The 15,711-nt window shown below is 37.6% G+C and overlaps 1 long non-coding RNA gene across 1 annotated transcript; it reads right to left on the bottom strand.

Annotated features, from left to right (window-relative positions):
- Positions 1 to 1,904: 1,904 nt before the first annotated feature.
- LOC109377328 (uncharacterized) lies at positions 1,905 to 14,860 on the bottom strand. Its single transcript, XR_002122855.1, has 4 exons — positions 14,699 to 14,860; positions 6,622 to 6,705; positions 4,350 to 4,425; positions 1,905 to 3,816 (listed from the first exon to the last, which is right to left on the bottom strand). It is a non-coding gene; the product is annotated as an uncharacterized LOC109377328 (long non-coding RNA).
- Positions 14,861 to 15,711: the final 851 nt, after the last annotated feature.

The raw sequence follows: 15,711 nt of genomic DNA, 5'->3' as shown, positions 1-15,711 counted from the left end.
AGGAGGCTGTATCTGCTTGTTAGAATCGGAACAGATGCTGGCTATATTTAGAATGTGGCGCATGGAGATGCATCTCTCCCTTGGTCTGATGCTGGAAATCAGTCCTGATATGTAGTGATGCTACTCGGGGACTCCTCTGGCAGTCTATGTGGTTGGCAAATATTACCATATAGTGTCTCAATTTTATGGAATGTTTGGGTTGTTTTCACTATCTACATGGTCTAAAAATTCTTTCATACTGGAATGATCTTGGATTAGTGGGACAGGCTTCCCAAATAAGGTCAATCTGTTCTCCTCAGAGCCACAGTCATTGAATATATTCTGAAAAGCTTTCTTAATGTTCCATGCTCAAGCCCAACTCCTGGCCTTGCTCATGCTATTCCCACCCCTTCATATACATCTCCATCTTTTATTCTTTTTATGTCTACCTTTCTTTCGAAGCAAAACCTTCTTTTACCTGTAGCCTTCCTTGATTAACGCTACTGTCTGTCTCTAGACTAGGTATGTATTGGAACTTAGGGTTTCCAGGTACAGCCCATTTTCCTCACTTAGACATTGAAATATAAGTTTCACAATGAGACAACCACACTCCAAAATAGTTGGTCAAGACCCCAGGTAAGGGTGAGGCCTCTGCAGTGACGCAGGCCTGGGTTTTGTTCCTAGCTCTGACACTTTACTCTAGATGCAAGTTGCTTAGCCTCTAAAAGCCTCCGTTTTCTCATTTCTAAAATGAGGAGAATAGTATTTACCTCATATAGTTGTTATAAGCACTGAGTTAGATTAAATCAGATAATGCATGGCAAGCATTTATCAGTGCCTGGACCATGGTAGATGCTCAGTGAACATTTTTTATAGTTGTATTAACTCCCATTTCTTTACTTGGTTGCCAGCTCCTTGAGGTTAGACACTAATTTTCTATTCCTTTCAATTTCTGGCAAGTTTTAAGCAGACAGTAGATTCTGGTAATTCATTTTATATGCTTAGTAAAATCATATTGAATTTGTGTTATTTCTCAGTTTCGGAGTAATAAGAAAAGCAGAGAGTAAAACTAGGCATTACAAAAAGAGGGACGCCATTTTGTTTGTTGCTGGTGCTTCTGACATGAGGGGTGAAAATGGCTTGGCCCTCAAGGAGGAGCTGTGTGGTCAAAAGGTTTACCTTACTGTTCTGTTCCCCTGACTGTACCCAAACCTCCAGAAAGCTCCAAATCTGAGAGGAGAAATGTGACAGAGAGAGAGAGAGCAGTTTGGATAAATAAATTTCAACTTGTTAATCACTTTATTTCAAAAGGTTAAGCTGACCACAACACGAATACAGGATTTAAAGCCAGTGGTCTTGAGACTCAAGAAAGATGGTCATGCCTATGACCATCCTTTGACAATATGCCTTTAATTAAGCTCTTGTTGGAATTAAAAAAAACCTTTCTTAAAATATGGTTGGTTTCTCTTTACATCTTCCAATTAAAAAGAAATTAGAAGGCCAGCTGAGTGGCGCGATGGTTAAGAACTGGCTTGGGACGCCAGAGGGCCCCGGTCGGATCCCACATATGAGGGCCAGTGACACTGCCCTCTACAGCTAAGATGCTGCTGAACAACAGCTCAACCTGGAGCTGGGCTGCCGTGAGTCGCTGGCGACGGCGTAGGCTGCAGCCCCTGTGGCAGTGGGTTGCCATGGGCTACCATGTGTAGCCAGCAGCCAGCCTGACCAGCCCTCAAGCCTCCGTGAGCGGCCGTCCAGAAGCTGGCCACTGATCTGCCTTGCCTGGGAAGAGCACAATGATGGTGCCAACTTGGGCCAGTAAAGCAACGTCCTCCACAACTAGACTGAGGAACAAAATGACAGCAACTTGTCTGTTCCCCTTCCCCCAATTCCCCAGTGCTGTTCCCATCTCCCCAATTCCCCAATAAAAATCTTAAAAAACAAAAAGAAATTAGAAGAGGTGCCAACTCAGTTGCCCTTTGAGGAAAACCTATTGACTTCAGGACATATTACTTTTGAACAATAACAGGTGGCACTTTATGGCAGTGCCTTTTACTGAGGAACCCACAGTCATGACTGGTGCATTTCCCAAAACTTTTGTCAGGTCTGCCCAACTTAAAAGACACTGGGGACTCAGAGTATCTTTTCTAGACTCTTCTAGAGTCAAGCTCATTTTCTATCGTAGAGTGCTCCTTGTCATGTAGGCCAATCTCTTGCATGGCACAATACACAAGCTTCGTGGATACTAGATTATTTTAATTTGCTAATGGTGCATTTGGTTGAGGTTGATCTTTGCATCTTCTGATTCAAATACTGTCACAAAACATTTGAAAATAGACCTTTTCTGTATCACTAAATAACTTCTCAATAAATAATACCCACAAATACAATATCAAAGAATATAAAATTTCAGCAATATATTCTACTGGTTGTGTCAAAGTTCTTTGATTTAAATTCAGTCAAATTTCGGGCTAAACAGATTTTCTGTGACCATTTTAGCTTTAAAATGAAGTTAAAATTTTGCATTTGAAGCTTCTCTTTATTGAATTTAAAGCTATACTTTCAGTTAATGGCCAGCATCATCTAAGTATTGATAGTCTTTGGGTAGCTGAACACATGAACCTTCAAACCTTCATTTGTCTCAGTTGTTTTAGCTGTTGCTCCACATCATCAGTAAGTAATAACCTCTTAGTGGATGCTCACAAACGCAATTTCCTGTTTTGTATATTTTGAGAGGAAGGTAGAACATACTGATAATAATAGGTAAGTATTTGCAAGTTCCTTCAACACATTTTTTTCTTTACAATGAATGCCAAATGTGGGGGGAATTCACCTGTAAAGGCCCTCAGAAATGGGACAAAACTGCTCTAATTGGGCCAAATGACCACAACTATTTGTGGCTTTGATATTTCTCCAATAAAGCGTTTTTATTTGGTCAATAATTTTTCAATTACAATAAAAATTATAACATAAAGAGCTTTTGAGAGTCTATATTGGCTGCAAAAGAAAATAGGGCAAGAATTTCACATGTGCGCGCATGTGCACACACAAAAACACACACAATTGAACCATGTCTGCAGGATTCAGTGTGCAGGAAGCACTTTTTCACTGGTAAATGTAACATTTTCAAAGAGATGAATCAGGAAATTTAGGAAAAATTTTACCCATTTTGCACAGACATTATCAATCATATTCTGTGAGGGCTAAGTGGGGTAGATGATTACAACATTCTCTAAATGGCCATAGATTTTTTTTTTCTCTAGATTTTAGGTCTGGAAATCACCATCAAGGGATCCACAGAGCAGGCAGGAAAGTGCCTGAAATCACAATCAGGGAAAATACCATAGAATGGTATGTCTGCCCCCTGCCAGCTGAAATGATTTCCAGGCAGATGCTACATGGCAACCACATCATCACAATAGTTATACCCAAGAAAGCAGTTAATAAAACAAGCACCGAAAAACTGGGCATAATTTGCATCATAACCTTCAATCTTTAGCTTGAACAGTGAAATTTATCCATGAAAAATATTTAATATTAGGGTTCTGGATGATAGGATGACCCAAGTTATCTTTGAACATTTTCTTATTTAGAAAGTGGTCACACTGGTACTTAAAAAAATAAATCAGAAACTAATATGGCTTCAAGTGAACAAATAAATATGGATTTTAGGGTAGTCTTTGCATTATCTATTGCTTTCCTCTTTATTTGTTTCCACTGATAATTTCTCCCCAAGTTTTCTAATAAGTTCTGCTAGATCTTCTGAGTTCTGAGTTTTTTCTTCTAGGAGTTCATAGCGGAGACTTGAGATGTCCTGTTTAATTTCCTTCAGTTCCCCTTTAAAAAACAAGAGTGATAAGATGTCAATTGTAAATACGTAATGCAGAAAACTAGCCATTTTAGGGCAGAGTGAAATCAGCCCTAATACCACACACATCTGTATTTTGAATCCTTTCAAAGGAAATAACTTCCTAATGGGGCAGGTTTCTATGTTCTCAGCTAAGTATTTTGGTTAATGGAAAGATTATAAAGAAAAATTATAGCAGAAGTCCTCTGAAAGTAAATTAAAGGGAAACGCTGGTGGCAAATGTTGCAGGGATTGAGAGGAACAGCCCCTCACCGTCCCAGCCACTTCTTCCTTCCTCCAGAACCCCATAAAAATAATACTTCTCTAGCAAGTGGCATCTGTTTCCCAACTGTGGAGAGACAGCCTATTTCTCCAGAATGTAACAGTATTGACGAGGTCCCGTCTTCTCTTCCCCTTGAAGCTCACCCTTGCCACACCCATTTCTCACTCTCCCTCAGCTCTGCACCAGGCCCCACATCCTGGCTTGTGTTCAGGGACCAACTTGTCCCTGCGTTCCACTCACCTTCGTTCACTTCATCGCTCTCCTTATCGATCTGGGCTTTTAGTACATATCTTTTAATAAGCCTCTTCATTATTTTCTGGAGAGAGAAAAGAAACATCCATTACAGTTTTATGTCTATAACCAATCTCTCCATTGGCACAGGTTTGACTCTTTCTGTCTGTAGCGAGCCCTTTAGAAGCTATGGCTATCAAAGATTAAGATGATTTACCTGCCAAGGAATGCATACTATCTCCAGATTTTTAAAGCAATTTTCACATCACCTGGACTAATGACTCAAAAGTTAATTCTTCAGGAAAAGAGCAAGTTTAGAGTACACAGCTAATCCTTGATTCATTGCTCATATTTTATTTGAAAAGCATTAGAGCAAGATAAACCCTTTTAGTTGGACAGGTTAAAAGTGTGCAGTACCACATGTGGAAATGGGAAATTAAGCAAATGTGCACTCATTTATGTTTATACCCCTACCTTAACAAGGAATGTAACCAGCTTTGATTTTATGCTTGCTAATAATTTATGAATGGCCAGTTTCAATGTAATGCAATGTCTCCAGTACCTGGGCTTCTACATGAGAATGTTGCTTTTACTACATACATTTTATGAAAAGCAAGAGGCTCAGCATGTGAGCAGGAAGTTCTGAGTGGATATATAGCTAAACCAAATCTTACTACCTAAGCCCAAAACGAAACAGCGGACAGGAAAATTCCACTTTCAAGAACTTATTCTAAGGATGTAATTGGGTTCATAGACAAATATATTCATAGTAGTACTGCATATAAGAGTAGAAAAATAAACTCTTAAATAGGGGATTATTTTAATAAGTAATCATATATTTGTACAAAGGAATATTACGCATCCATTAAAATTAATATGAATGTTATATTAAGTGTTATATTACTTGTTATATAAGCATTATTAACTCATTTATACAATATTAAAATTAAAATACATGTAAAATTATGAGTATACACATACATATAACCATCTGGCAGAATATTCGCCAAAAGTAAGTAGTTTTTATTTTTCAGTGGTGGGGTTTGAGGTGAATTTTATGCTTTTCTTTATGTTTTTAGGAAGGATAGACTTTTTACAATAAACATGGAGATGATAAACTCCATGAAACCAAGACTTCATTTATTTTATTTACTTAAGTATCTCCAGTACTTAGAAAGTGCCTGGTACATGGTAGTTACTCAATAAATATTTGTTGAACTAGTGCATTATTTTGATATTGAGAAAAAAAATCATAATGGTTTATTTTCATTTAAAGAATCACATAGTTTGAGATTCTAAATATTAACCAAGGGGCCGGCCGAGTGGCGCGATGGTTAAGAACTGGCTTGGGATGCCAGAGGGCCCCGGTTCGGATCCCACATATGAGGGCCAGTGACACTGCCCTCTACAGCTAAGATGCTGAACAACAGCTCAACCTGGAGCTGGGCTGCCGTGAGTCGCTGGCGACGGCGTAGGCTGCAGCCCCTGTGGCAGTGGGTTGCCATGGGCTACCGTGTGTAGCCAGCAGCCACTGTGAGCGGCCGTCCAGAAGCCGGCGACTGATCTGCGTCGCCCAGGAAGAGCGCAATGATGGTGCCAACTTGGGCCAGTGAAGCAACGACCTCCACAACTAGACTGAAGAACAAAACGACAGCAACTTGTCTGTTCCCCTCCCCGCAATTCCCCAATAAAAAAATCTAAAAAAAATAATAATAAATAAATAAATAAATAAATAAATAAATATTAACCAAAAACTAGCCTTATTTCTTTTTTTCTTAAAAAAAGATTTTAATGGAGAATTGGGGGGCAGGTAACAGCATTGGGCAATTGGGGAAGGGGAACAGACAAGTAGACAAATTGCTGTTTTGTTCTTCAGTCTAGTTGTGGTGGATGTCGCTTCACTGGCCCATGTTGGTATGATCGTTGTGCTCTTCCTGGGTGAGGCAATCGGCCACCGGTTGTTGGTCGGCCGCTCACAGCGGCTCCCGGTAGTTCACACCAGTTACCAGCCGCTCACGCTGGCTGCCAGCTACTCACGTAGCTCACGGCAGCCCACTGCAGTCCCACTGCAGCCTACGCCGTCACCGATGACTCACAGCAGCCCAGCTCCAGGTCGAGCTGTTTTTCATCATCTTAGCTGTAGAGGGCAAGCTTCACTGGCCCTCAATGTGGGATCCAAACCGCAGCCCTGCTGCGCAGAGCTGGTGCTCCCAAGCGAGCTCTTGACCAGCTGAGCCACTCGGCCGGCCCTAGCCTTATTTCTTTAAAAATCCATGCTTACCTGATACTGTCTTGGAGGATTAGTGAAATTATTTAATTGAAAATCTTCTGAGCTCCTTAAACTTGATTGTTTACTATGCCCAAGCTGTAATTTGGAAAAAAAAAAAAGGTTCTTATCTAATTTTTCTTTTAAATAATGTGATGAGATTTATGAATTACATATATGAACTAATAAATAGTCTCAATATTATATACGATAATAAGTAACCTTATCAATATATGTAGTGCCATTTTAACTAAACTCGCTTAATATTCTGTCTTCCAAGACAAATCTTGGGCACTTCAGATGTGTTTCATCACTCAATAGCTATTAGAGGTTGTCTGAGGGGTCTTTTAGACTTGATGGCTTTCAATTGTGTTATCATGAGAGTCATGCTTTAGCCTTCTCACAGACACATCTGTGATACAGGAAGAGGCAGATGAGTTGGGGAAGTAATGGTGGTGACTTCAGAGGTCCATTGATGATGGACCAACAGGCCAGCATGGTTGACTACAACCACCACGCATGCACTAGGGTGTGGTGGAATCCTGAAGAAACATCAGGGTAAGACTCTTGTGGGACAGAATTCAGGTGCTAAGAAAGCACAACTAACCCATTTGGATTTTAGGATGTGTGTAGTATCCCACTTGGGCAGTACTTTTCAAATAATGTATTTGCTTGAACAAGCAAATAACAAGGAATTAAAGCAATCTGCAATAAAAGTTTTAACATACCAGGTGAACGTGCTAAGAGGGTGATTACAAAAACTCTTAAGGGCATTTTCTAAAGGGAAAAAAAATGGTTTCACAAAAAACAATAAAGAGAATGTGAGGGAAACAGCGCAGCTCTAAATTTGCATGTTTTGGGTACGCAACTGTTTCCAGGGAATGAGAAGCTTCAGGACCATCTTCAGAGACAGCTATGATCCATATTTCCCAATGGCATCTAAGTTACTATAAAAACAGCTCAATGAGATTCAATTAAAGTCCTTGATGTCAATGTTTTGATCTTTAAGTGCCCACAGGCTGAATTAAAACAGCTATGTACACATTCATCTATTGAGCAAGTATGTATTAAATGTACTCTACATGTAAGGTTCTATGCTAGGCTATGGGTACTAATGAAGAATGTAAACAATTATGGTCTAGCTGAGTTATAATAATAGGAAAATAAGGCAAGGCTAATAAAATCCATAAAAAATATACAATTTTAATAATATTGTTTAAATAGCACCCTTTTTCATGCAGCTATTTTCTTTTTTCTTTCATCTTCTCTAAAAATATCAGCAAAATGTCCATTTTTTTAACTTGATATTTACTTTAAAAAAACATTAAGATAAAATTATACAATTGCCCAAATTAACCAAAGAGAGATAGCTTAGGTTCTTAAGAAGAGCACCTAAAGACTAAAATCTGGCTCTGCCACAAGTTAGCTGTGAAACACTAGGCACGATTCTGAAAATTTCTATAATCTCTTCTGACAATGAAGGGAGTGATCTAGTTGACCTTTCATAGTCCTTCAAGTTCTGCTAATTTATGAATTTTTGAAATTAATGCAAACTTCAATGTATTTTAGTAATATAATATTTAATTTATTTTCAAATAATATGATTATTCATTTATTTTTATAATGATATAATTATTCCTGGCTTTCAAACTATGATTTATACCTTAAGGACATCATTAAATGTGATGGCCAGGTTTAAGCTCACTTTCACCCCCGAATTGTTATGATAAAGCATGGAGGGTGAGGACAGGTTCATAGTCAGGAGGAAAGGATCCAGATAAAGGGAATCTCTGTGTGTCCTGCCTTTCAGTTATTTACTATCCATTCATGAACTCACAACCTATGGTTGCAAATCATTAATTTGATATTTTCTTCTTTTAATAGTGGCTATTTGTACATCCAAAAGGTGTTTGTGGAAACAGCAAAGTGAAAAAGTATGCTTCTTTGAGGTTTGTTTTTTTTTATTATTAAATTTATTGGGGTGACATTGGTTAGTAAAATTATATAGGTTTCAAGTGTTTCAATTCTATAATACATCAAATATATATTACACTGGGATTTGGGATTTTTTTAAGGCAAATGTATGATCCTTAATACTCTATATGCCAATCATCTTCGATTAAGGCAGCTCCAGGACACACCAAGCCTATGGAGATAATCTTTTTTTTTTTTTTTTTGAAACTTAATATTATATTAATGTCACACATGCCTCCTTTCATTCACTCTTTTCTAATTTAAGGCCTCTGAGTTTGCTGTTCCCAATTCCCGAAACCCTCTTTTCCTGGCTTTTTGCCTGCCTAAATTGCTGTCTCATCCTTTGGATTTTTGCTTAAAACATAAGCTTCTCAGAGAAACTTTCCCTGCCCAACCCATGAAAAATAGGTCAGAAGCAAGCTAGGCCTTTTGTTTCTTTCATAATATGCTAAACAACTGATAATTATCTTATGCACCGGTTTATTTGCATGATTATTGTCTACATTCTCTGGGCTCTATGGAAGGACAGCCTGGTTTAGTTCATCCCACTATCCCTGTGCCAGCACTGCCCAGCATGTGGCAAGTGCTCCAAAATTGTCAGTAAAATCAGTGAAAGAAGTGCTTTTGGGGTCACTAATGGACTTAACTTGGTTTCTGGACATCTTGCTGTATAAGACATGTACAATCTAGGTTTATGAATCAGTTGGTTGCAGCTCAACTACATAATAAAGATAGATCTGGAAACAGGGTGAATTGGTTTTAATTGAAACATCAGGCAGATGCCTTATAAATTAACAGAGAAGAGATAATAGTGCCTCCCAAACCAGAAAATGATATTCTGTTCCTTTGAGAATGTGTATGATTGTGGCTTTTCCAGAGCATAGATGTAGAGGCCACAGCCACATTGTGTCCATACAGTTTCTGATCAACATGCAGCTCTCCCCTGCATGCACTCAGTGAATAGAATTTAGGGTTTCTCAATTGAGACATTTTTGACACTTGGAGCTAGACAATTCTTTAGCAGCATCCATGGCCTCTACCCACTAGATGCCAATAACAACTCCCCTCTCTGGTTGTGACAACCAAAAATTACAAATGCACCCTGGGCATGCTGGTGGTAGGGGCGCAAAATCACCCCTGTTGGGAACTACTGGTATAATTAAATGGTACAGTAAGTCCCCAACTTACGAATGATTTCCGTTCCGGGAGAACGTTCGTAAGTCCGATTCGTTCGTAAGTCCGACAAAGTGAGTCTTATCCACCTTTGACACAAATACACAATGTAAAGCCAATGGTTGAATGATTCATGTTATAAGAACGAGCGACGTCTACCATCTTTTCGCCTCAGTCCAATCTCTCAATTATTTTCACTTTTGTTTCCATGGTTATTGCTTTGTGCTTCCTAGCAGTCCCCTCCACATCACCATTGCTTTTCCTCTTGCTTCCGGACATCCTGGGCTCTGATTGAGCACTGTACTGCTGTACACTATCACACTGTACAGTAAGCACACAGCAGCACAGCTGTGACAATGTCCGTCAGACATGTGAGCTACTTCCGCTATTTGTTCACATCTATGAATGTTCGAAGTGCGAGGTCCGTTTGTATCTGTGAAAGTTCGCAACACCAATGTTCATAAGTCGGGGGCTTACTGTAGATGACTAAATAGGTATAAATTCATTTGGATCATTTTTATGTGACTAAATGTGCTCTCCATCCAAAATATGAATTTGGATACAGATATATAACTTTTTTTTCAGAAAAATTTCTAATCAGTTTCTAATACATAGTGTGTATTCAATAAACACATGTTCAAGTTGAATAATACAAGAAATAGGATGTAAGGAAAAACTTGCTCAATGGTGCAAAGAAGCATTATTACCACTTGGTGGCAGAAAATTCTAATATATAATTGTTTTCAGTGTACAGCTACTAAAATACACTGGAAATTCAATTTGCACTATCAATGACATTTAAACCTTAGGGATTTGGGTATTTATAGATTGTACTCACATGTATAACATGATGGGAGTGGGCAGGGTGAGCTGGTTGGATGGGAGCAGGAAGAATTGGGTATAAGCTTTGTTCCTGACGAACACACAAATACACACTCCAATTCTGAATGATCTATATCCTTTTTAAAAATACTTTCTACCACATTTCCTGCATTCTGTATGCTTTTTCTATTTTTCATTTCCTAGTATAATTAGTTTGATAGCATTTCTCATCTCGTGGTAACTTCACTGTAGAATTAGAGTGAGAAACACTAGATAACTTGTGTGTTATTCATTAGGAGGAGGAAGTAAACTATAGTTTTTGGAATGTATTATGTTGTTGGAGGTAGCAACAGTCCTGGGAGTCTCCCATTTCCCACAAACATTGAACAACCAGAGGCCAGGGGCAAAAGCACGGACTAAAAAGGTATAGGCCATATACTGAGTCAGCAGGAAATGCAGACATGAAATGAAACCTTGTGGTACAGTGCTTGTAAACCTCTTGTTTTGAAATCAAGTAGATGTGAATTTGAATTCTGGCTCTGTCACTTGTCTGAAATGGGACTTTGGGCAAGACATTTTACCTCTATTATCCACAGGCTCCTCATGTATAAAATAGGGAAAATAATATATTCCAACCTTCTAGAGATACTGTGAGGATTAAAGAGATAAGGTATGTAGAATACATAGCTTGACATACAGTAGGTGTTCTACCAGTGTCAGTAGCTGTTATTATTGTACAGAGATTATAAATATCTACCATGTGGCCTTAGGCCTATTTCATGGTTAGTTTTAATCTAGTTTATTTATTCTGGAGATACTTTGCCAAATATTGCTTTTTACTGACATGTCTAACCTCATGTCCAAGTTATTCAGGGACTGAAATATTCAGTGATTCCCATACCCAGATGATCACTGGAATCTCCTAAGGTTTTACTAAAATACACATTTTCAGGCCTCATTGCCAGAGACTATAACTCAATAGACCTAGAGAAGAGGACTGGGAATTTGTACAAAAACACCCAGGGAAGTGGTCCTGGTGATAGTGACGAATTGGAATCACTACTTTATATGATTGTTTCATAAGATGATTAAAAAGATAGCTTCTGGTTTAATTAAAATTTAAAGGATATAGTTTTGGATATGTAAATGATTTTTTAAAATTGCTACATCTCAATCCAGTGCAGAACAGACCAAAATTGCTAAAATAACATGTCTATGTTCCATATTGGCTTACTGTATACAGTGTAAAAATCTGCTCTAAAACTGACAACTTGAAAGCAATCTGTTCTGGAGTTGGGATATAGCTGTTATTCAAGAAGTTATTTGGCATTTTCAGGTTTACACATGTAATACAGTATGGCAGAGATTGACTTTTAATTTATGCTCTTTCTGTCTACATATCTGAGAAGCTATTGCTATCAACTACCAAAGTCCGTGAACTTCAAAAGTATATGATAAAAAATAATAAATAGGTTTGCTTACTGTGTTTCAAATAGTATTTTTATACAGCTCATCCTACTGATTTCTAGGGTATACCTGAAGCAGATGTGAAGGAAGCGTTTGTACAAGCCAACCACGTTAAGTTCCAAGGAGTCAGAGAGAAAGCCTGAGTGAAACAGACACTCAGCTGTGTAATTTTAGACATAGACTTCATGAAAAGGAATGAGCAAAAGCCACGTGAGTTGGGTAAGGGAGAATGAATAATGAAGAGGTTTTCTTAGCACATATCAAGGCTAAATAGGTTCCATTAGGAGCCCCATCCCAGTAACAATAGGCAAAAATGATTGGAAATGTAAATGATTGCTTTAAAAAACATTTTCTCAGGAATGTGGGTCCTGAGATAATGCATCATGAAAAAGTAAGCTATGTGAAATTCATCTCAACTTTTGTTCATCAGAAGCTTACAAGGCAAGGGAAAATAAAGTAGACACTTGTGTTGATTTGGTTCTCCAGGAATCAAATTCCAAGACAAAGTTGCAAGTACGAGATGCATTTAGAATTATGCCTATGAGAGATAATGGGGAGTGGGAACAGGAGAAGGCAGAAAAAGCTTCCAGGCTGTGAGGCTCATCTTCCCTGTGAAAAAGGGTAAAAAGATTGTCTGAGAACATCAGCCAGCCCAACAGGAAGCTCCAGTGCAAAGATTGCCCCAAGAGCCGTCCTGTGCTGGCAAGAAATGCCCAGGATCTAAAGAGCATGTCCATGGTGGGAGAGATTAGTGGAATCCCAAAGGTGCTGCAGTTGGATGATGTTGCTGACCGCACTCCTTGAAGCAGGCTGTCTCCTGAAAGAACATATGAGTGGCACGTCTCCATGGCTGCCACAATGAACGATTACACAAAAGGGTCTCTAGATGGTTAAACTGATATTGGAATCAATATTTTGTTGATCCACAACTAGGGTCAGATACTAGAGGCTTTGTATTGCTCTTAAAGAGTTTGTTTTCATCTAAGATCAAAATATGTGCTATTGAAAAGTGTAAGAGAATCCTAGCCTTGTTTAAAAGACATAAAATGTTTTTTCCAGATGATTAAAGCAAACTTTAATTTTATACATTTTTGGAGAAACTATAAAGAAAATAAAATTATTTGATTTGAGAAACAGTATAGTTTCTATCATAAAGAAAAAAAAGGCATTTGACTCCCCTTGAATTTTTCTCATATTTGTGCAATGATTTTTGGTGTCATGCATTCATCATAATTTCAGCACAAGTAGTTTCTTACCGAAAAACTATATAATACAACTTATACTGATCTATTTTGGCTAAAGTTTTATTGGGTTGTTTATACCCAAATGGTAAAAGAGCCACTTCTCTATGACAAGTACTTCACATTTATTTGTATGATGTTTGTAATTTACAATGCTCCAGTTTAATTCTCCCAATAATCCTGTGTGATGGGTTGTACAACTTGATCATTCCTTTTTTATAGAAGAGGAAATTGAGGTTCAGAGAAATTAAATGAGTTGCTAAAAAGGCAGAGATGAGATGAGATCCCGACTATTTGAGTGCTTAGTTCAATGCTCTTACTATATCAATACTTAACAGTATTCCTATTTTGTTGAGAGAGGTAACATACTTAGCTTAAAAACAAAACAAAATATCCTCCCTCCTTGGCATTTGTGTCCCATGAGATGGTTCCTTAGCATAGTTCTGGCTAATGTGATATAACAACAGAAACTGTCAGAAGGCCATTCTGAGAGTGGTAGCAGATTCAGCTGGCCTGTCCCACATTTCCTTTGCCCTTATTCCTTCTTTATGTCTAAAAAGTGGGTGTGATGGCTAGAGATGAAGCTGTCATCTTGTATCTGACTATCACAAAAATTCAAAAGAATCACACAGGCCCACCCCAGCAACAGTCCTGTAGTGCCTAACTCTGGAGATTTAAATGGGGGGCAAAGGCGGGGAACAACTGTCCTGTAAAACACAGTGATATGCGTTTTTTTTTATTATGTGCAACTGCACATAAGTCCTACCTGATACATTGCCATTCTCCTCATTAATTTATTTATAATTTTCCTTAGCAATAACCATTTATTATGCCCCTACTATACACATGCTACAAGAAGGAATCAAATGTCCTCATTTGATTCCAAATCAAGGAACTGATGCATTTCCACTCCAAATCAAGGAACTGATGCATTTCCAGAGCACACTGTTCATTGTGAACTGTGCCAACTACAATAGCCATTGAATTCTCATGGTGCTCCTTTTGACAGCTTCTTGATTACTGATAAATAAGGTTCTGTTAGATGTGTATAATCTCCACTAGAACTGCCAATAGTTTAGTTATTCATATCTCCATCAGGTCCCTGGCAAATTCTTCTATTATTTTAACTTTTCCTTCTTTACATCACTATTCCTATATTCTATCACCCATAAGTTTCCAAAAATATGTTTAATATGTCTTAAATATATTAAACATGTAATTCTTTTAGCTGATTAATTGAACATAAGCATATTTCCATCTCTTAATAACAGATTCTATGAGCTCTGTTAAAATAGTTAAATTCTTTAATGTGTATACTCTCTATTTCTTGAAATTGCTTCTGAACATGTGTTCTTTTCTCTGAAAAGATAAGCCTGATCATATGCTTTACTTCATATTTTCAAAGATGATCTTACCTGTTTTTTATCAAGTGATGATAATTTTGAAAGGTCTTCATGACTTCCCAAAATTCCAAATTTCTTTTCTTCATTTCTCTTTTAAAAATAGATGATTAAAACACTTAATCAAATGGGTACAGAAGAAAATTACCTCCACATAATAAAGGCCATATATGACAAACCTTCAGCTAATATCATACTTAATGATGAAAACCAGAAAGCTTTCCCTGTACAATCAGGAATAAGTCAGGGATGCCCCTGTCACCACTGTTATTCAACATAGTATTGGATGTCCTAGGCAAAGCAATCAGGCAAGACAATAAATGAAAAGCATCCAAAAGGGGAATGAAGAAGTCAAATTGTTACTTTTTGCAGATGACATGATTTTTTAAATTTAGAAAACCCTAAGGAATTCACCAGAAAACTATTAGAAACAATAAATACAGTAAAGTTGCACACTCAAAATAAATGTAACAAAAATCCATTGCATTCCTGTACACTAACAATGAAATTTCAGAAAAAGAATTGAAAAAAAAAAACCACAAAACCCCAACAATCCCTCTTGCAATGGCAACAAAAAGAATAAAATACCTAGAAATAAACTTAACATAGGATGTGAAAGACCTATACACTGAAAACTATAAGACATTATTAAAAGAAATTGAAGAAGACACAAAGAAATGAAAAGATATCCTGTGTTCATGGATTGGGAGAATCAACATAGTTAAAAAGGCTATATTACCCAAAGTAATATACAGATTTAATGCAATCCCCATGAAAATCACAATGGGTTTTTTTAAAGAAATAAAAAAAAACAACATCAGATTTGTATGCAATCACAAAAGATCCCAAATATCCAAAGCAATCCTGAGAAACGACAACAAGGCTGGAGGCATCACACTCCCTGATTTCAATTTATACTATGAAGCAACAATAATTAAACAGCATGGTATCAACAGAAAAACAGACACACAGACTAATGGAATAGAACTGAGAACCCAGAAATAAACCCACATATATATGGTCAGATA

This window comes from Hipposideros armiger, unplaced genomic scaffold (assembly GCF_001890085.2).
Source record: "Hipposideros armiger isolate ML-2016 unplaced genomic scaffold, ASM189008v1 scaffold_1366, whole genome shotgun sequence".
Taxonomy (NCBI): Eukaryota; Metazoa; Chordata; class Mammalia; order Chiroptera; family Hipposideridae; genus Hipposideros; species Hipposideros armiger.
This window is presented reverse-complemented; position numbering and strand designations above follow the sequence as displayed.